The sequence below is a fragment of the Oryctolagus cuniculus genome, chromosome 3, assembly GCF_051225735.1.
Source record: "Oryctolagus cuniculus isolate XC-2025 breed Fujian yellow rabbit chromosome 3, ASM5122573v1, whole genome shotgun sequence".
Lineage (NCBI taxonomy): Eukaryota > Metazoa > Chordata > Mammalia > Lagomorpha > Leporidae > Oryctolagus > Oryctolagus cuniculus.
In genome coordinates this window covers 43810936-43834492 of record NC_142869.1, presented here as the reverse complement: position 1 = coordinate 43834492, position 23557 = coordinate 43810936, and the positions used below count along the sequence as shown (strand labels likewise).

The 23557-nt window shown below is 40.7% G+C and overlaps 1 protein-coding gene across 5 annotated transcripts in view; it reads right to left on the bottom strand.

The window, feature by feature from the left end:
* Positions 1-23557, bottom strand: part of HECW2 (HECT, C2 and WW domain containing E3 ubiquitin protein ligase 2) — a 452881-nt gene that overhangs the window by 288259 nt on the left and 141065 nt on the right. Inside the window, exon 1 of one of the 5 annotated variants that reach the window (XM_089330143.1) lies at positions 1362-1627. The exons of the other annotated variants lie outside the window; for them this stretch is intronic. The gene's annotated coding sequence lies outside the window, so the exon portion shown is untranslated. Of the gene's footprint in view, positions 1-1361; positions 1628-23557 lie in introns of those variants that run through there. 5 annotated transcript variants of the gene reach the window in all.

Here is a 23557-nt window from a genome sequence, read left to right as displayed (position 1 = left end):
TGGCTCACTAGGCTAATCCTCCACCATGCGGCGCCGGCACACCGGGTTCTAGTCCCGGTCGGGGCACCGGATTCTGTCCCAGTTGCCCCTCTTCCAGGCCAGCTCTCTGCTGTGGCCAGGGAGTGCAGTGGAGGATGGCCCAAGTGCTTGGGCCCTGCACCCCATAGGAGACCAGGATAAGTACCTGGCGCCAGCTGCAGCAGCCATTGGAGGGTGAACCAATGGCAAAGGAAGACCTTTCTCTCTGTCTCTCTCTCTCACTGTCTGCTCTGCCTGTCAAAAAAAAAAAAAAAAAAAAAAGCATGGGAGTCTAATAAACTGAGAACTATGTCTCCTTCCTGTACTTTCCATCAGTTCCATTATATACTCCACCCGAGTTACCCAGCCTCTAAAAATGAAAGGTCTTAAAATACTGGAAGTATCTGGATTTTACTCTTTTAAACACACACACACACACACACACACACTCCTCCACTCCAGGGAAGAAAATCTATAACCTGGCATGAGTAAGTACTGAGGCATATGGTAAAGGATCCAAAAAGTTCCATATGGAAAACTATAAAACAAGATGATAAAAATGACAAGGGTAAACACACTAACCTAGCAACCATGTATCCAGATGACTAATTAACTGCTGGTTGTTCATTAAGCATTTATTACATGTCCAATACTGTACTTGACACTGCAGATAGAAAGGAAAGGGGACAATTCAGTCCATGATCTCTAGGAACTTACAGTCCAGTTGGGGAGATAACCCAACAATAAACAGCACAGGACTACAAATAATTAAATGTTAAATTATGCACATAAGTGATGCAGTGTTTTGGAGAACAGAAGGGCTAGGTAACATCAGATTAGTTAGGAAAGCTAACTTTGAGATAGGAACACTGAGCTGAGTCTGAGCCTGAGGAGTTTTAGCTGAACAGAGGCAGGAGAAGTCCTAGGTTCAGAGGAATACATCAGCCTCCATATCCATGTTTCCTCATCCACAGATTCAACCAATCATGGATTGAACTTTTGCAATCAATAATGATTACTACTGGCTGAGAGTCACAGAAGGAGTTTGGATTAAGGGTACCAAAACATAGTTAGAATCAGTAAGTTCTAGTGTTCCACTATAGTCACCCTATAGTTCACAGTAACATATCATGTATTTTATGAATAAACAGAAGGGAACCTGAAGCCTCCAAATATAAAGTAATGATAAGAAGAGGAAAGTTAATCACTTGACTTGACTAGTATACACTATACGCATTTATTGAAATATCTCAATATGAAAAATTAAATAATACAAATTTAATAAAACATTCAAAAAATTGCATCAGCACTGGAGACTTATAAAAAGAAATAGAAGAAGATACCAATAAATGGATGTCGCTCCCCCTCTTCGTGGAGGAACGACACAGGACCCTGCGTTGTTCTTTTGTCTGCTCGGCCCTCCCCGGGTTTGCTGCTGGTCCTTCCCGGGTTGGCTGCTGGTCCTTCCCGGGTTGGCTACCATCCCTTCCACCTCCATGGAAGGGCGGTTCCCCCTGCCACTTTCCCCACTTCCGCGGGGGAGCGGCACACCACCAGCCGGCTCTCTCGGGGGCTGCACAGGTGTTCCCCTTAGATGTTCCTGGTGCATGCCGTCTCTCTCCTCCTTTATAGTCCTCTTCCACCAATCCCAACTCGGCTGCCCACACGCCGAGTACGCTGCTCTCCTCCAATCAGGAGCAGGATCAGCTCCTGGAGGTCAGCACTCAAGTTGGCAAGAGGCAGCTGCGTAGAAGCTGTTTTCTTCTCTCCCAGCGCCATATTGTGGGAGAGCAGATGCATAGAATAAGTCTTAATTCCAGTAACTTAGTCCAGTCCGGGTTGCTCCCCACAATGGAAAAATCTTCCATGCTCATGGATTGGAAGAATCAATATCATCAAAATGCCCATTCTCTCAAAAGCAATTTATACATTCAAAGTGATACCAATCAAAATACCAAAGACATTCTTTGCAGATCTGGAAAAAATGATGCTGAAATTCATATGGAGACACAGGAGACCTCGAATAGCTAAAGCAATCTTGTACAACAAAAACAAAGCCGGAAGCAACACAATACCAGATTTCAGGACATACTACAGGGCAGTTGTAATCTAAACAGCAAGGTACTAGTACAGAAACAGATGGATAGACCAATGGAACAGAATAGAAACACCAGAAATCAATCCAAACATCTACAGCCAACTCATATTTGATCAAGGGTCCAAAACCAATCCCTGGAGTAAGGACAGTCTATTCAATAAATGGTGCTAGGAAAATTGGATTTCCACGTGCAGAAGGATGAAGACCCCTACCTTTCACCTTACACAAAATCCACTCAACATGGATTAAAGACCTAAATCTACAACCCGACACCATCAAATTTTTAGAGAACATTGGAGAAACCCTGCAAGATATAGGCACAGGCAAAGACTTCTTGGAAAATACCCCAGAAGCACAGGCAGTCAAAGCCAAAATAAACATTTGGGATTGCATCAAATTGAGAAGTTTCTGTACTTCAAAAGATACATTCAGGAAAGTGAAGAGGCAACTGACAGAATGGGAAAAAATATTTGCAAATTATGCAACAGATAAAGGGTTAATAACCAGAATCTACAAGAAACTCCACAAAAACAAAACCAACAACCCACTTAAGAGATGGGCCAAGGACCTCAACAGACATTTTTCAAAAGAGGAAATCCAAATGGCCAACAGGTACATGAAAAAATGTTCAAGATCACTAGCAATCAGGGAAATGCAAATCAAAACCACACAGAGGTTTCACCTCACCCCAGTTAGAATGGCTCACATGCAGAAATCTACCAACAATAGATGCTGGAGAGGATGTGGGGAAAAAGGGACACTAATCCACTGTTGGTGGGAATGCAAACTGGTTAAGCCACTATGGAAGTCAGTCTGGAGATTCCTCAGAACCTGAATATAACCCTACTATTCAACCCAGCCATCCCACTCCTTGGAATTTACCCAAAGGAAATCAAATTGGAAAATAAAAAAGCTATCTGAACCTCAATGTTTATTGCAGTTAAATTCACAATAGCTAAGACCTGGAACCAACCCAAATGCCCATCAACAGTAGACTGCATAAAGAACTTATGGGACATGTACTCTATAGAATACTATACAGCAGTCAAAAACAATGAAACCTGGTCATTTGCAACAAAATGGAGGAATCTGGAAAACATCATGCTGAGTGAATTAAGCCAGTCCCAAAGGGATAAATATCATATGTTCTCCCTGATCGGTGACAACTAACCAACCACAAAAAAGGAAACCTGTTGAAGTGAAAGGGACATTATGAGAAATAGTGACTTGATCAGCTCTTGTCCTGACTGTTGAGTACAATGTAATACTTTATCCATTTTAGTATTTTTTTATTCTAGTACTATTGGTTGAACTCTGTAATTAACACATAATTATTCTTAGGTGTTTAAATTTTAACTGAAAAGTGATCCCTGTTAAATATAAGAGTGGGAATAGAGAGGGAGGAGATGTACAGTTTGGGACATGCTCAAGCTGACTTGCCCCAAATGGTGGAGTTAGAAATGTGCCAGGGGATTCCAATTCAATCCCATCAAGGTGGCATGTACCAATGCCATCTCACTAGTCCAAGTGATCAATTTCAGTTCACAATTGATCACAATGATAGGTCTAAGAGTCAAAGTGATCACACAAACAAGACTAGTGTCTGCGAATACTAACTGATAGAATATAAAAAGGGAGAGAACGATCCAACATGGGAAGTGGGATACACAGCAGACTCATAGAATGGCAGATGTCCTAAACAGCACTCTGACCTCAGAATCAGCCCTTAAGGCATTCAGATCTGGCTGAAGAGCCCATGAGAGTATTTTAGGCATGGAAAGCCAAGACACTCTGGCAAAAAAAACAAACAAACAAACAAACAAAAAAAAAAAAAAAAACACCTAAATGAAAGATCTCCAAGAGTGAGATCCCAGTGGAAAGAACGGGTCATCAAAGAAGGAGGTACCTTTCTCTGAAGGGAGGAGAGAACTTCCACTTTCACTATGACCTTGTCTAAATAAGATGGAAGTCAGCAAACTCAAGAGGCTTCCATAGCCTTGGAAACTCATGACTAGAGCCTAGGGAGATTTCTGATGCCATAAACAAGACTGTCAAATTGTTAAGTCAACAATAGGAATCACTGTGTACTTACTCCTCATGTGGGATCTCTGTCCTTAATGGGTTGTCCAATGTGAATTAATGCATAACTAGTACTCAAAAAGTATTTTACACTTTATGTTTGGTGTGGGTGAAAACTGATGAAATCTTTACTTAATACATACTAAATCAATCTTCTGTATATAAAGATAATTGAAAATGAATCTTGATGTGAATGGAATGGGAGAGGGAGTGAAAGATGGGAGGGTTGCAGGTGGGAGGAGTATTATCGGGGGGAAAAGCCATTGTAATCCATAAACTGTACTTTGGAAATTATATTTACTAAATGTGGGGAGCAAACCGGACTAGACTGAGTTATTGGAATTAAGACTTATTCTATGCATCTGCTCTCCCACAATGTGGCGTTGGGAGAGAAGTAAACAGCTTCTGCACAGCTGCCTCCAGTTCAACTGATAAACTGTAGGACTTGCTCCTGATTGGAGAGCAGCGTACTCGGCGTGTGGGCAGCCGAGTTAGGATTGGCGGAGGAGGACTATAAAGGAGGAGAGAGACGGCATGCACCGGGAACATCTATGGGGAACATCTAAGGGAACCCGTGCAGCCCCCGAGAAAGCCGGCCGGCGGTGTGCCGCTCCCCTGCGGAAGTGGGGAATGTGGCCAGGGGGAACTGCCCTTCCACGGAGGTGGAAGGGATAGTAGCCAACCCGGGAAGAACCAGCAGCAAACCCGGGGAGGGCCGAGCAGACGAAAGAACAGCGCAGGGTCCTGTGTCGTTCCTCCACGAAGAGGGGGAGCGACATAATGGTGCCGTGACTCGGATAGGAAACCTAGCTCGGATAGGAAACTTAGGACGGATAGGAAACTTAGGAGGGAAGAAACGGGAAGAACTGGGAAATTACTGGAGAGAGAGACTAGCAAACAGCCTAGGGAAAAGCCGGACGAAAAGGGTGCCGGAAGAAGCTATTGAAAGCCTAGGCATAGATTCGGATACGGACTACGGGGGGAAGCTGGGAGAAATCTCTAAGGTCAAAAGCGAAAGTGAAAGCTAGAACAAACAGACTCGGATGCGGACTGTGGGGAGAGGCCAGGAGAAATGAGGGAGGAGTATTGTTGGAGGAAAGCTTGGGGAAACATACCGGGTAGAGAAAAATGTTAGGGAAATTGAAGCCGCGGGGGGCAGGCCAAGGCGGACACGAAAGCCACTTTGGGATTCTCAAGTTAGCCCGGGAATAGGGGGCGAAAAGTTGAAACCAGAAGCTGAAACGTGAGCCAGATTGGGATCCGTCTGATTAGCCCGGGGAGCAAAGGATGGGAAGCCAGATCGTGGGGCGGAGACGTATGCTGGGTTGAATTCGCCAGGCTAGCCCGGGGAACTTAGATTGAATGCTAGTGGCGGACACGTAAGCTACGCTGTGTTACTCGCGGAAGCCGCCGCGTGCAGAGAGAGCACGGGGCGTGAATAGATAGGGAACGGGGCTGGCGCGAGGCCGTGGTGCAGACGCGAAGGGCGTGGAGACCGCGGAGCGCGCGAAGCCAAGCCGCGCGAAGCCGAGCCGCGCAGATGAGAGAGGCTGAAGCGGCTCAGAGCCGGGAAGCAGCCTCGGGGCGGGCACCAGAAAGCCGCAGGGATAAGAGAAATAGAAGTTTAGAAATAAAATGAGAGAAATAAGAATGCTGGGAGATAGAAGTAAAATGGGAGAAATAGGAATGCCCGGAGATAGAGAAATAGAGAAATAGAAAGGCCTCCCCTCAACATGGCAACGAGAAAGTTTGGATTCGGTCTGCCTGATTAAGTGAGGCGATGAGCACGATGAGCACCTGCGGGCAGCTAGCAGCTTATGCGCCGCAGGTCACCGAAGACAGGCACGAATTAACATCAGTAAGGCTTCCCCACAATGCAACAATTAGGAGGCTTGGATTCGGTCTGCCTGATTTAAGGCGGTAAGCACCAGCAAGCAGCTCGACCAAAGCATGAGCTGCAGGTCACCGAAGATAGGCACAAACCAACACTAATAAGTCTCCCCCACAATACGGCAATGAGAAGGCTTGGATTCGGTTTGCCTGATAGGTTTTGTAAGCCCCTGCAGGCAGAGCAGAGCATGCGCTGCAGGGCACCGAACACAGGCACGCATCAGCGCCTAAAAACCTCCTCACAATGGCGAAGAGAGGACCCGGATTCGGTTTTCCTGATTGATAGGACTTGTAAGAGCCTGTGGCAACTCTAGCAAGTAGAGCAGAGTGTGTGCCGCGGGACACCGAAGACAGGCGCGTATCAACGCCAAAAATAAAAAGAAAGGGGGATCTGTGGGGAGCAAACCGGACTAGACTGAGTTATTGGAATTAAGACTTATTCTATGCATCTGCTCTCCCACAATGTGGCGTTGGGAGAGAAGTAAACAGCTTCTGCACAGCTGCCTCCAGTTCAACTGATAAACTGTAGGACTTGCTCCTGATTGGAGAGCAGCGTACTCGGCATGTGGGCAGCCGAGTTAGGATTGGCGGAGGAGGACTATAAAGGAGGAGAGAGACGGCATGCACGAGGAACATCTAAGGGGAACATCTGAGGGAACGCCTGTGCAGCCCCCGAGAAAGCCGGCCGGCGGTGTGCCGCTCCCCTGCGGAAGTGGGGAATGCGGCCAGGGGGAACTGCCCTTCCACGGAGGTGGAAGGGATAGTAGCCAACCCGGGAAGAACCAGCAGCAAACCCGGGGAGGGCCGAGCAGACGAAAGAACAGCGCAGGGTCCTGTGTCGTTCCTCCACGAAGACGGGGAGCGACATAATGGTGCCGTGACTCGGATATGAAGCCTAGGCAGGGTTTAGTGTCGTTCCTCCATCAAGAGGGGGAGCGACAACTAAATAATATTTTATTGCTGTAAAAAGAAAAAGAAAAAGCAGTAGATCATAAAATTTGGGAAAAATGGGGAAGAAAATGAAAGAGAAATAAATTATTAATTGTAAATGACATGCAAAGTAAATTGACCCCAAAAAAGAATAAAATTAAGGAGACCTGACATTTTAATAGACTTGTTATTCTACTGAATACAATTTTTTTTATTTATTTTGAGAGAGAGAGATCTTCCATCTGCTGGTTCATGCCCAAGATGCCACAATGCCTAAGCCAGGAGTCAGGAGCTTCATTTAGGTCTCCCACATGGATGGTGGGGACCCACACACTTAAGTCATCTCGTGATGCTTTTCTGACATCATTCACAGGGAGCTGGATCAGAACTGATGCAGCCAGGACACAAACTGGTGCCATGTGAAGTGCCAGTGTCACAGGCAGCAGCTTTACCTGTTCAGCCACAATGCTGGCTCCAACACAATTTTTTTTTAGTTCAAATTCTATTGTATGACATTTCTGGATGCACTGATAATGCTTTACAGATGAGCAATTTCCAGAAATGCTTTAACCAGGTGTTAACTGAACAGAATCTTACAATTTAATACATTATACCTTATAACCAAAACAGGTTTCTGTCATTTTTTTGAAAGATTTATTTAGTTACTTGAAATGCAGAGTTACAAAGGCAGAGAAAGAGACATAGAGAGGACTTCCATCTGCTGGTTCACTCCTCAACTGGCCGCAATGGCCACAGCTGTGCTGACCCGAAGCCAGGAGCCAGGAGTTTCTTCTGGATCTCCAACATGGGTGCAGAGGCCAAAGGACTTGGGCCATTTCTGCTGCTTTTCAAGGCCATAGCAGAGAGCTGGATCAGAATCGGAGCAGCCAGGACTCAAACTGGCACCCATATGGGAAGCTGGCACTGCAGGAGGAGGCTTTACCAGCTATGCCACAGCACAAGCCCCACATTTCTTTTATTAACTGATCTTCCTTTAAGGCAATTATTTACAAAGCAGATTGTTCTGAATATTTTAGTAAATAACAAACTTGTAAATCTCTGAAGGAAATTTCCAGCCACCAATACCCCAAGAAAACATGTTGAACAACATGAAACAATCTTTCATTGTGATTAACAATTCCGAATGGGGCAAGCACTGTGGTGTAGCTGATAAAGCCAGTGCAGCACCAATATCCCATATGGGTGCCAGTTTGAGTTCCGGTTGCTCTACTTCCAATCCAGCTCCCTGCTACTGTGCCTGGGAAAGCAGCAGAAGAGGCCCAAGTGAGAGATCCAGAAGAAGCTCCTGGCTCCTGACTTAAGACTGTCCCAAATTCAGCCATTGCGACCATTTGGGGAGTGAACAAGAGAATGGAAGGTTTCTTCTCCTCTCCTCCCCTCTTCTCCTCTGTACCTCTGCTTTTCAGATAAATAAATTAATAAAAACAATTCTGAATAATGTTAGATATAAATCAGATCAAAGCAACCATACTCTTACATCTCAAAAAGAAGTAGAAAATAAAATGTAAAGGAATGTCCTAAAGGAGTGCCTTTAGCAGGAAAAACAAAAAGTATCAGCACAATATAAGGGAAACTAGCTCTCACCTTCTCATTTTTCCTCTATTCAAGGGAGTCTTCTACACCAGAGAGAAACGTCCCTTCTCTGTCCACACCAGTAACGAAAGAAATAGCAATTTCTGCCATTCTGCAGTGGCATTATGCCAGGGCTTCTGAGTCCTGGTAGCAATTTAACTCAGAAATTCTGTAGTTGCTTAACAGCCATTAGTAACAGAGTATGAATTAACCCAATGCTGTCTTCCCTGGTGGTCACTATTGATAGCTCCAGTACTTCTTTGGGAGTAGAAGGGGTGTCTCACCTCTTTGACATTAGAAGGAAGGAACAGGAGTAATGATTATCACAGGAATTAGTGCTATAAATTGTAACTGTGAACATAGTTTAGTGAGTGAGGAATGAGTTCTCTAAAACTCAGAAGAGCTGACTTACTGTGGGGAATGTTTGGGAATAGCCTGAGACAGATCCAAAGCAGATTCATCATGCAAGTCAGGCTGCACACCACCCACCCACCACCACCCAGCACCTTGTACAAAAAGAGAACACAAATTGCAACAGCAAAGGGAGAATTTTAATAGACATGAAATTTCAAAACTACGGGGCTAGGATTCTTCAGAATACTAATGTAGCTGGCACGAGTTTGCATTCTGACTCCAACAGTAGTAACTGCAGAAAGAAGTCTAATTTTTTCATTGTTGTTTTAAACTTACTTATGTAATATTCTTTTTTTTTTTTTTTTTTTTTTTTTTTTTTTTTTTTTTTTTTGACAGGCAGAGTGGACAGTGAGAGAGAGAGACAGAGAGAAAGGTCTTCCTTTGCCGTTGGTTCACCCTCCAATGGCCGCCGCGGCCGGCGCGCTGCAGCCGGCACATCGCGCTGATCCGAAGGCAGGAGCCAGGAGCCAGGTGCTTTTCCTGGTCTCCCATGGGGTGCAGGGCCCAAGCACCTGGGCCATCCTCCACTGCACTCCCTGGCCATAGCAGAGAGCTGGCCTGGAAGAGGGGCAACCGGGACAGAATCCGGCGCCCCGACCGGGACTAGAACCCGGTGTGCCGGCGCCGCTAGGCGGAGGATTAGCCTAGTGAGCCGCGGCGCCGGCCTTAAACTTACTTATGTAATATTCTACTTTATATTACAAGGTGGAACCGTTTCCATTGTTCCAATAATTGAACAACTTATTCTCTGTGTTCTGTGAATTCTATTAAGCACGTGGTTGTTTCCTACAGTCTCCCTTGACCTGAACTTTTCTACATTTTATGTTGCTCTGGCCTGGTAGAATCCTCCCTCCCCCAAAAATCCACAGAGCAACTGAAACCACCCACTACCACTCATTATATGGGCTTCATTTTGACCCAGGAAATAAAAATCAAAGTTTTCTGAAGGCTTCACATAATTGAGAGTGAGTTCTATTTTTAGTTTCTTCTCCATCCTCTACCTGCAAAGAGAGTTAGATTCTTTTATTTTACCTTTATATCCTTCTCTAAGCTCTTCCTTTTTTTCTATTGGAAGCTCTTTTACCAATACTTCTAAAGAGGGATACATGAAAATTGCAACCAACTTTTGCAACCATTATCAACTCAGCTGCTTTCAATTTTACTTTGGCGCTTTCAACTTAAAACATGAGAAAAATGGCACCCAAGAAAGCATGTGCTGCAACTTTATCACCAACTGTTACTGCCTCACCTTAATGCTCTGTGTGTGTGTGTGTGTGTTTATCTTTCACTTTCTTTAGAGCTCTGCCTTTCACATAAACAAATAAACCTTTAAAAAAAAAAGAAACTAAAACAGACCTTACTTCAAAATATCAATTGACAGGTTTCTGATAGCTAAGCTCAAACTTTTTTTTATCAAAAAACAAGAAATAAAGAAAAAGTCAAAGGAAAACCCTAACTATATTTCCCAAGATTTTACAAACAAGAGGGAAAAACACATCTATAATTATCCCATTGGCCATGCTCAAACAATAAGAACTCAGAGGTGGCAAAAGTTTAGTGCCATGATAACTTTTTATGCACCTGTTAGGAAAGAGGGTGACAAACATGTACATGGGATAAAAATTCTATGCTTGTAAAGCATGTGCTCAAAGAAGGGGGCGGCAACGTACTGATTGGCCAATAATCCTAACAATCTCCATATGCCTCTTCCTCATGAACAACCAAAGCACAGTTTTAAGAGTAAACGTGTTTTATTTCTTACCAACAAATTAAAGTATTTGGCAATAAATTTTAGGCAGATGGATTGGAATATTTTGGGAAATGCTAAGGGGTTGATTTTCCATTGCTTTTTAAACCTCGAGTTATAAAAATAAAATTTTGGCTAATCTAGTCTTCCTTCAAATTAAAGGAAACAGACATTGCTTTAACTTTCTTATCTGCATTAATCTGTGGAGCAGTTGTTAGCTTTAATTGGAAATTAAAATTCAAATAATTAGTAATACTGGATTCAGTACCACTAGTCCTCCAACAAAAGAAGAATGATTTTTAAAACAACCATGTACTTAGGATATTTTGAGGTCTAATCACCTTTTAGGGAACCTGTATTATCCTTTACATTGTCTATGTCAAAATTGAATAATTTTTTAAAGATATATTTATTTTTAAAGTCAGTGTTACAGATAGAGAGAGAGGGAAACAGAATGAGAAAACCACTGGCTCGCTCCCCAGATGATGGCAGCAATCAGTGATGGGCCAGGCCAAACCGAGTTGTTTCATCCGATTGTCCTGCATAGGTGGCAGGGACCCAAACACTTGGGTCATCTGCTGCTGCTTTCCCAAGTGTATTAGCAGGAGCTAGACTGGAAGTAGAACAGCTGTGATGCAAACCAGCATCCATATAGGATACTAGCATCTTAGTTGGCAGCTTTACCTGATACATAGGATGCTCCCTCATGAGTAAAATTTCTATACAAATATCTGTGTTTATGTTAAGCAGAAAAAACTCATGTTTCTTACTGGTACCCCACAAATCATTGGTCATTCTTGTTGACCATCTATCCAAAAAGACATTACATAAAAATAAAGCTTCACAGTTCCTTATGCAATTCTACTAGATATGCAATGGAATTATTCCTGTTTTAGGACTCTTTAGATCAATCACAGGGCCAATATTTACTGAATATCTGGTATTCATAGACCTTCATAAAAATTATTTTCACAGGCTGTCTTAATATACAGCTATAAAGAATTGTTCAGACTGACAATCTCAGTCTCTTAACATAGAATCTTCTGGGGCCGGCACTGTGGCATAGCAGGTAAAACCACCACCTGCTATGCTGGAATCTCATATGGGTGCCAGTTCGAGACCCAGCTGCTCCACTTCTGATCCATCTCTCTTCTGTGGCCTGGGAAAGCAGTAAAAGATGGCCCAAGTCCTTAGGCCCTTGCACTCAAGTGGGAGACCTGGAAGAAGCTCCTGACTCTGGCTTCGGACCGGCACAGCTCCGGCCATTGCGGCCAATTGGGGCGTGAACCAGTGAATGGAAGACCTCTCTCTCTCTCTCTCTCTCTCTCTGCCTCTACCTCTCTGTAACTATTTCAAAAAAAAAATAAAATCTTTTTAAAAAATCTTGTAAGAATACTTTTTAGAAACCTGAAAATAAAAATAAATCTTTAAGAAAATGCAGAAAGCCTAATGGTTAAGAATTTTCTTCACCACACACGTAACAGAACACAATGGTCAATCACAACCAGTCCTTCGTATTCCAGTATGAGGTTGATCTATTAATATTTTGTTCCTGATATTTGGATGATGACAAAAACCTAAAAGTGGAAGGGGGATCCCTTTAAGTGGTGTGCTGGAAGTGTCTCTCACCAGCTCAGGAGTCATCTCTTCCAAACCTTCAAATATCTCAAGTTGACAGCTTGAAGTAAGTCACATTGAAACTATTTACACCTCTATAACTTCCCCCCAAATACTCCCCTCTCCAAATAGTTATACAAATTTTGTCTTTTTGTCTATTCCAGGGCTCATTTTAGCTAGCAATGGTTATTTTGTACATAAGAAACCAATATTTTTTTTTAAAAGTAATACCTTGTAAGAACAGAAAATTATGGTGATCAGCATTGTGGCTTAGTTGGTTAAGGCAACATCCGAGAAATTGGCACCCCACAAGGGCACTGGTTTGTGTCCCAGCTGCTCCATTTCTGATTAAGCTGCCCACTAATGACCTGAGAAAAGCAGTGGAACATGGCCAAAATAATTGGGTCTGTGCCACCCAAGTGGGAGACCCAAATGAAGCTCCTGGCTTCTGGCTCCTGGCTTTGGCTTGCCAGCTATTGCAGCCATCTGGAGAGTAAACCAACAATGGAAGACATCTGCCTCTCCCTCTCTGTAATTCTGACTTTCAAACAAATAAATAAACCTTCTTTAAAAAAGAACAGAAAAGCACTAAGATTCCAAGTCTTCAGGGAACTTCCAAAAGATTCAGAGGGAGAAGACATGAGAAATGCATTGAGAGGCAGGTGCATAAAATACACTGAAGATGATGAGAGAGAATGCTGAGCAGGAAACTGCATCATTTGAAACCACTAGGAAGAGTTCACAGAAGGAGGGGAAGGGAGATTCAAAGATCTTAACTGATGGTTAAAATTTTGGTTAGCTGGAAACAGTAGAAAGCATCATCTCTAGTGGAGACACTGGATAGACTGAAACACAAGTAAAAGAATCAGGTGAACTGGCAATGGATATCGGGCAAGTATGAGGATGCCTGGCCAGACAGAAAGACAGAGGGAGCTACTCAAGTTCTGTGAAGAGAGAAGAGTTTAGGATACAAAGAGTTTTAGGATATCTCGATTTTGCTCAACTTTCTTTCTAATCTATGATAACCTCATATCCTTTACTTCTCAGACTTGCTAGACTAGAATTCATACACTACCACTAGCTTGGTGACCACTACCAGGTAACTCCCAGACTCCTGCTAGGACATAACAAGTACCAGGTGATGCCAGCTTTTACCTGAAACAACCATTGTTAGAGGTTCTCAAAGAAATGGTTTAGGTATACATTTCAGTCTAACCTTTGTCTTCAGGAAATTGTCAATTATTGTAATTTAAATGTGGTGATTCTCACTGTCAATATTTAAAACAGTATCAACATGCATTTTTAAGCCCTTCACTTAAAACCCCAAAGGACTCTTCCCACGAAAAATCACTTCTTCTTTATTGTTACATCTTATAAACATCTCTACCACTACTATTATTCTTAGTATTGTTAATAGCTTCCACAGACCCTGCTAACAGAAAGCCTGGGAAAGATGAAATGGAAGGGGAGGGAATGGGGAGAGAAAAGGGGGAGGAGGAGTTGATGTTACTTATCCAGAGCCTTCCTAGGCCTTTTTGCAGGTTACAGCTAACCCTCAGTAACTGTGAGATAGGAAGGCATTGAGGTTCAAGTCAATACTTTCATTAATGCACTTAATATGCATGCTTTCTTCCTTTTGGTTTGAGCATCTGACTCACTTTCTAGGCTTTAAGGACCCCAGGCTCTATGTACAGGAGATGGCTGCTTTGTGTTTGCAAAACTCCAGCTAACAATATGTCCATAAGGATATTTAATAGAAAATTTTTGAATGGAAATAATGTTAGGAATGGTAATTAATTTTCCAAGTTAAATTCGAAAAGTTAAATGAAAAAAAAAATGGATCTTGACAAAAAAATTAGTGCAACATAAAAGCAAGAAAATGGAAGGTTTTCTCACCATTTCTGAGCAAAACTCCCATGCTATCATTATCCCTCCTAATCCTTATTCTTACTAAATAAAGTTGATGCTTCTCTAGACTTCTTAAATCCCTTTAACACAGGCCTAGCTCTCCATAATGTCTCTTTCACAAAAATTACTTTCACTCCTCTTGCTGTTTCCTTATAGAATGATAAATTGCAACAAAATGCAAGAATCATCAACATACTAATAAATAGCAACTCCTTCATTCTCCTAGTTGTTTCTTGAAGAACAATGTTTAGATTAATTAGCAACAATGAATGTCTCACTGGTAGAGCTCAAATTGTATCATGCATATATGAGTATTATCAACATCCACGAACACCCAGGCCTCTGTAACTTTGAAAGAAGACAGGATGGCCGGCGCCGTGGCTCAATAGGCTAATCCTCCGCCTGTGGCACTGGCACACCAGGTTCTAGTCCCGGTTGGGGTACCGGATTCTGTCCCGGCTGCCCCTCTTCCAGGCCAGCTCTCTGCTGTGGAGGATGGCCCAAGTCCTTGGGCCCTGCACCCGCATGGGAGACCAGGAGAAGCACCTGGCTCCTGCCTTCGGATCAGCGCGATGTGCCGGCTGCAGCGCACTGGCTGTGGCAGCCATTGGAGGGTGAATCAACGGCAAAGGAAGACCTTTCTCTCTGTCTCTCTCTCTCACTGTCCACTCTGCCTGTCCAAAAAAAAAAAAAAAGAAGAAGAAGAAGAAGATGAAGAAGAAGAAGAAGAAGAAGAAAGGAGACGGGAAGGGGGATAACAACAAAGCAAATGCCAGACTATTAGGAGGAAAGAAATAAGTAAAACTAGAGAAGAAATAAACAAAATTGAAACCAAAAAAAAAAAAAACAATAAAAAAGATCAGCAAAATGAAGAGCTGGTTTCTTGAAAAAATAAAATTGACATACCATTGGTTCAATTAACCAACAAAAAGAGAGAGAAGACCCAAATCAATAAAATCAGAGATGAAAAAGGAAATGTAACAAAAGATACCAAAGAAATAAAAAGAATCATCAGGAATTACTACAAAGAGCTATATGCCAAAAAATTGGGGAAACTAGAAAAAGTGGATGGACTCCTGGACACACACAATCATCAAAACTGAGTCATGAAGACATAGAACACATAAACACAGCAATAACTAATAAGTATATTGAATCAGTAATAAAAACCCTCCCAACAAAAAGAAGTCCAGGTACTTATGGCCTCACAGCTGAATTTTACCAGACATTTAATGAACTAATCCCAATTCTTCTCAAGCTATTCAAAACAATTGAAAGGGATGGCATCCTCCCAAACCCCTTCTATGAAGCCAGCATTACCTTAATTCCTAAACTAGAAAAAGAAACAACACAGAAGGAGAACTATAGACCAATTTCCCTGATGAACATAGATTCAAAAATCCTCAACTAAATACTAGCCAATCAAATCCAACAACACATCACAAAGTTCATCCACCCAGACCAACTGGAATTCATCTTTGGTATGCAGGGATGGTTCAACATATGCAAATCAATTAACATGATAGGTCACATTAAAAAACTGAAGAACAAAAATATGACTATCTCAATAGATGCAGAGAAAGCATTTGATAAAATACAACGTACTTTTATGCTGAAAATCTTAAGTCAATTGGGTACAGAAGGAATATTCCTCAACATAATGAAGGCAATCTATGACAAATCCACAGCCACCATCTTACTGAATGGGGAAAATTGGAGGTATTCCCATTAAGATCTGGAACCAAGCAAGGATGGACACTCTCACTACTGCTATTAATATAGTCCTGGAAGTTTTAATCAGAGCCATTCAGCAAGAAAAAGAAATAAAAGGGATACAAATTGGGAAGGGTGAAGTCAAACTATCCTTATTTGCAGATGATATGATTCTACATATAGAGGATCCAAAAGACTCCACTGAGAGAATATTGGAACTCATAACAGAGTTTGGTAAAGAAGCAGGATATGAAATCAACACACAAATATCAACAGCCTCTGTATAAACAAAAAATGTTATAGCTGAGAAAGAACTTTTAAGATAAATCCCATTCACAATAGCTACAAAAAATTAAATACCTTGGAAGAAATTTATCCAAGTATGTCAAAGATCTCTATAATGAAATTACAAAACATTAAAAAAAGAAACAGAAGAAGACATAAAGTGAAAAAATCTCCCATATTCATGGATTGGAAGAATCAACATCATTAAACTGTCCATACTACCAAAAGCAAGTTATAGATTCAATGCAATCCCAGATCTACAAAAAAGGATGCTAAAATTCATATGGAAACACGAGAGACCACAAATAGCTAAAGCAATCTTCAAAAACAAAAACAAAGCTGGAAGCATCATATTACCAGATCTCAACACATACTACTGGGCAGTTCTAATCAAAACAGCCTGGTAATGGCACAAAAACAGATGTGTAGACCAATGGAACAGAACATAAACTCAAAAGATAAATCCATAGATCTACAACCTACCTAGCTTTGACAAAGGAGCAAAGACAGTCTCTTCAAAAAATGGTGCTGGGAAATCTGGATCTCCACATGCAGAAGTATAAAACATGATCCCTACCTTAAACCTTCCACAAAAACCCACTCAAAATGGATCCTTGACCTAAATTTATGACCCAGTACCACCAAATTACTAGAGAACATTGGGGAAACCCTATAATACACTGGCATAGGCAAAAACTTCTTGGAAAAGGCCCCAGAAGCATAGGCAATCAAAGCCAAAATTGAAAATGAGATTATATCCAACTTATAAGCTTCTGTACTACTAAAGAAACACTCAGCAAAGTGAAGAGGCAACTGACAGAAAGGGAGAAAATATTTGCAAACTATGCAACTGATAAAGGATTAATTTCCAGAATCTTTAAAGAGCTCAAATCAACAATAACAAAACAAACAATCCAGTTAGGAAACGGGCAAAGGACTTGAACAACTACTTTTCAAGAGTGGAAATTCAAAGGGCCAACAGACACATGAAAAAAATGCTCAGGATCCCTAGTCATCAGGGAAATGGAAATCAAAACCACAATGAGGTTTCACCTCACCCCAAGTAAAATGGCTCTCATACAGAAATCAACAAAGAAGAAATACTGGCAAGGATGTGGGGAAAAGGTTACTCTAATCCCCTGTTGGTGGGAATGTAAACTGGTGCAGCCACTATGGAAGACAGTAAAGAAACACCTCAGAAAGCTGAATATAGACCTACCATATGACCCAGCATCCCATTCTGGGAATTTACCCAAAGGATATAAAATCAGCATATGAAAGAGTTATCTGTACCCCCATGTTCATTGAAGCTCAGTTTACAATAGCTAAGATATGGAATCAACCCAGATGTCCATCAGTTGAAGTCTAGATTAAAAAATTATGGTATATATACACTATGGAATACTATACAGTAGTAAAAAAAACGGAGTCCTGATATTTGCAGCACAATGGATGCAACTGGAAACCATTATATTTAGGGAAATAAGCCAGTCCCAAAAAGACAAATACCATATATTCTCTCTGATCTGTGGTAACTGAGTACCTAAAAGGTAATCCATAGGCGTGAAATTGACAGTTTATGATGTGATGATTTTGAACAGCCCTTGTCTTGACTGTTCAGAAACAATGCTTTTTGTTTGTTTTTTCAATTTTCTTCACACTATTTGTTGATCTCTCTACTTATTGCAGGGTTAAACTTATGAGTATAAAGTTAATTGAAAGTAGATCTGTGTAAAAAATTAGAATGGGAATGGCAAAGGGAGGAGGAAGAGGTTGGGAGTATGGTTCCCAGCAAGGCAGGCAGGATGGGAAGAATCACTATATTCCTAAATTTGTATATATAAGGAAAGCATGAAGTTTGTATTCCTTAAATAAAATTTTTTAAAAAGTAAATAAAATTTTTTTGTTAAAAGGCAGTCTTTGGGAAAGGTGTTTGGCCTATCAATTGAGCTGCCACTTGGGACACCCACGCTCCATTTCAGAGTGCCAGAATCTGATTCCCAGATCTGACTTCTTCTGATTCCTACTTGCTGCTAATGCAAACCCTAGGAGGTAGCAGGTGATGACTGATGTAATAGGGTCCCTCCCCATCTACATGGGAGACCAGAATTGAGTTCTAAGTTCCCAGCTTAGACTCCCCAGATAGTGTGGGTATATATATATATAAATAATGGAAAGTTAAACTGTGGTGTTCTCAAACTTCAGAGAATGGGGCTGATGGTTAGCCCAGCAGTTAACACACTGGTTAAAGAAGCCTATGTCCCATATCAGAGTACTTGAGCTAGATTCCCAACTCCAGTTCCTGATTCCAGCTTCTTGTGGACGAAAGAAGGAAGTGATGGTTGCTCAAGTAATTGGGTTTCCACCACTCACAATGGAGACACAGATTGAGTTCCCATCTCCCAGTTTTGGCCTAGCTCAGTCCCAGCCATTGCAGGCATCTGGGAAGTAGACTAGTGGGTGGAAGTGCTCGTGTGCTCACTTGCGCTCTCTCTCCCCTTGCCTCCTAAATAAATAATTTCCTAAAAACTTGAGAGAATGAAGCTGTGGGAATGAACAACTAGAGTTACTCATAATCAATACATACGGGGGAGGAGACTTGTAGACAAATATATACTGTATAGTGTATGTGTATATGGCACAAAGTTTAAAATGCAAAATGGTAATTAACTGTTTGAGACCTGAACATAGGTCTATAGTTACATAGTAATAAGAAGCACAATTTAAAAATAGTGGATTATTCTGCAGGATAAAAGTAATGTTTTACTTTTCAAGATGGTAGAACAAAACAATGTTTTTCACACTATATATTATACTTTTTTGTATGTTATGTATATTTCATAATAAAATTGTAAGACTTTATCCTGATGAATTGGTAACCACAATCCTTTAATAGACAATTGGTATCAACTAATAGTGACTAGAAGCTTTATTCATGTCACATTCATTCTGAAGTTTACTAAAAAACACATATTGTGAAAGTCATCAAACTTAGATTAATGTTACAGCTCAAAAAGAACCATTTGAGAGTTTAAGCAGCATTCCTTTGATTTACTTCATAAGGAGCATGTAGCCAGGCCCCTGTAACAACCATGTTTGACAACCAATATGACAAGGACAACACTATTTAGAGCCCTAAAGGCAAAATTTATCCTTTCGATATGCAATGGAAGCTATTAAGCAAGCTTCGGATACCATTGGTCTGAGATCAAAAACCCTGACCATATTAGTTCTGTTGAAGAGGGCAGTTAGAACTTAAACATTCAGCATGCTGACAATCACCAGTATCTCAATTTTGGAGTTGTTGATGCTAAACTGTTATGTAATTTTAGGCACCAGGAGTGTTTGGCTTCCAGATTTGTATTTGATAGACCACTTTCTTTTTTTTTTAACTTTTATTTAATGAATATAAATTTCCAAAGTACAGCTTATGGATTACAATGGCTCCCTCCCCATAACGTCCCTCCCACCCACAACCCTCCCCTTATCCACTCCCTCTCCCCTTCCATTCACATCTAGATTCATTTTCGATTCTCTTTATATACAAAAGATCAGTTTAGCATACATTAAGTAAAGATTTCAACAGTTAGCTCCCACACAGAAACATAAAGTGAAAAATACTGTTTGAGTACTAGTTATAGCATTAAATCTCAATGTACAGCACAGTAAGGACAGAGATCCTACATGAGGAGTAAGTGCACAGTGACTCCTGTTGTTGACTTAACAAATTGACACTCTTGTTTATGGCATCAGTAATCAACCTAGGCTCTTGTCATGAGCTGCCAAGGCTATGGAAGCCCCCTGAGTTCACTGACTCTGATCATATTTAGACAAGGCCATGGTCAAAGTGGAAGTTCTCTCCTCCCTTCAGAGAAAGGTACCTCCTTCTTTGATGACCCATTCTTTCCACTGGGATCTCACTCGTGAAGATCTTTCATTTAGGTTTTTTTTTTTTCCCCAGAGTTTCTTGGCTTTCCATGCCTGAAATAGTCTCATGGGCTTTTCAGCCAGATCTGCATGCCTTAAGACTGATTCTGAGGCCACAGTGCTGTTTAGGACATCTGCCATTCTATGGGTCTGCTGTGTATCTTACTTCCCGTGTTGGATCGTTCTCTCCCTTTTTGATTCTATCAGCTAGTATTTGCAGACACTAGTCTTGTTTATGTGCTCCCTTTGGCTCTTAGTCCTATCATTATGATCAATTGTGAACAGAAGTTGATCACTGGGACTAGTGAGATGGCATTGGTACATGCCACCTTGATGGGATTGAATTGGAATCCCCTGGTATGTTTCTAACTCTACCGTTTGAGGTAAGTCAGCTTGAGCATGTCGCGAATTGCACATCTCTTCCCTCTCTTATTCCCACTCTTATATTTAACAGCAATCACTTTTCAGTTAAGTTTCAGCACTTAAGAAGAATTGTGTATTGATAACAAAAGTATTAAGTAGAACAAACAAAAAAAAATACTAAGAGGGATAACATATTAAGTTGCTCATCAACAGTCAGGGTGAGGGCTGATCAAGTCACGGTTTCTCATAGTGTTCATTTCACTTTAACAGGTTTCCTTTTTGGTGCTCAGTTAGTTGTCACCTATCAGGGAGAACAAGTGGTATTTGTCCCTTTGGGATTGGCTTATTTCACTCAACATAATGTTTTCCAAATTCCTAACAGGGATCACTTTTCAGTTAAAATTTAAACACCTAAGAATAATTATATGTTAATTACGGAGTTCAACCAATGGTACTAGAATAAAAAAAAATACTAAAATGGATAAAGTATTACATTGTACATCAACAGTCAGGACAAGAGCTGATCAAGTCACTATTTCTCATAGTGTCCATTTCACTTCAACAAGTTTCCCCTTTGGTGCTCAGTTAGTTGTCACCGATCAGGGAGAACATATGATATTTGTCCCTTTGGGACTGGCTTAATTCACTCAGCATGATGTTTTCCAAATTCCTCCATCTTGTTGCAAATGACCGGGTTTCATTGTTTTTGACTGCTGTATAGTATTCTATAGAGTACATGTCCCATAAGTTCTTTATCCAGTCTACTGTTGATGAGCATTTGGGTTGGTTCCAGGTCTTAGCTATTGTGAATTGAGCTGCAATAAACATTAAGGTGCAGACAGCTTGTTTGTTTGCCAATTTCATTTCCTTTGGGTAAATTCCAAGGAGTGGGATGGCTGGGTTGAATGGTAGGGTTATATTCAGGTTTCTGAGGAATCTCCAGACTGACTTCCATAGTGGCTTAACCAATTTGCATTCCCACCAACAGTGGATTAGTGTCCCTTTTTTCCCACATCCTCTCCAGCATCTATTGTTGGTAGATTTCTGAATGTGAGCCATTCTAACTGGGGTGAGGTGAAACTTTCTGTCTCTCCTTTTATATCTCTAATTGAAAGCAAGACGCAGATACAAACCCAAAGATATGGCCACAGACAATATGGTTTATGGTTACTTACTAATTTTTATGATGATATGTGCCCTCACATTTTCCAAACCTGTCCATTTGTTAACTATTTTAGAGTGCAGAGTTAGGTCCCCTGAAGTTTTCTCAATGAGTTCATATCTACTTAGGAAGAAATATGTATGAATTTATAGAGTATAATATAAATAAACTGATTAAAAATTGTTAAGATGCATTAATAGAGACACTTCCAGAAGTGCAAGACCTAACAACTAGAAAGAATGTTTGAGCTGATCATCTATGATGATGATGTTATGCATCGGTCCTGGAAGGTCTTGAAGAAAGAGCACAGAGAAAGTCATGGCCCGCTCAACCTACTAATGAACCAGCAGGAAAAGGCTGCTTGGCCAATGGAGCAGTAGATGATAAAGCAGTCTCTGTGTATGTTATCAACTATGTAAGAAGACAGGAACATAGACTGAGGATAACAATCTATGCTTTGAACCAAAAGATAGAGAGAGAGGTAGACTGGTATGTTGGTATGTTGTAGGAATTTTTCCAGATGTGAGATTTTTCCAAGCAACCTCATTAAACCATATAATGAGTAGATTTTTCTTTAAGAGGATATGCATAATGCATAATCATTTTGCAGACAGCATGAGTATCTGTATTAATGCTTACTGTCTTTGCAGTTTTAAAGACAACTGTCAAAACTAAAGAACTATTTAGGTGCACTAAATTATCTTTTGCTTTGTAAATCAGTGGCCACCAAAATGGAATGCATTGGTCTATAATAAAAAGATATTCACAAAATCCTTTAATTTCTAGATTTCTTCTGTTGTATAACATACATAATAGACACAGTAGTATACATTATTCTGTATAATATATACTTGCACAGTAGTATGTGCACGTGATTCATAAATTTTTCTGATCGGGGTGCAAAGATAAAAAATATTTAGAAACCATGGTTCAGGATGGCCACTGATTTGGAAAAACCACCCATCCAAGTAATTTATACACAGAGCCTAAAGGTTAAAACTAGAGGTCTTAGAGGAGGACTCGATGTTTAAGACAGAATTTATTAGTGAAAAATATTTTGAACCAGATGACTAAAACTGCAATCTAAAAGGAGCCCAAGTCTGCCAACTTTATACAGACCAATTTTTACATCAGGTTTTAAGTCAAAGGTTTAAAAAAATGCCAAACAGTGCAGCTAAAGGCCTGGCTTCATTAATGTTAAATGTTTTGTTTAAAAAATAAAGGAAATGAAAAAGAAAAAATAAACCATTTGGAAAACCCACATGGGAGCAGGACACAGTCTAGGAAACTGAGAGCCAATCTTTAATACAAGCACTACATTAACATTCTCCAACTTCTTCTTGCTATTGATATTCATTTTGGAAAAAGCAGGCCATATTTAGAAAATGGCACATCACCAGAAAATGTGGGTGAGGGTGTAGGATTTTGCCCAATTCAAAGTGACTAAAATTTTTTCCAGAACTAACTGCAGGAGCCAGAAAATAAACTGTTTCACAAACCCTTTAGATTAGAGTTCAATCCTCCAGTAAAATAAACTATATGAAATCAAGTAGTATCATCTTACTGTAAATAACCATTTAAACAAGCTGTATTTTAAAATAAACTCCTTTCATTCAGTGACCTTGGTTACTGCCAAGTACATTCATAATAAAAAGAATATAGTTTTACTAAATGTTTAATGTTCCTAAATATTTATTTATGAAATGCATGAAGTTGGTATCCTTAAATAAAAGGTTTCTGGGAAAAATAAATAAACACTTAATAACATATTATAAATATACCCTTTTGAGAAAATGAGATTATTTACTCACAT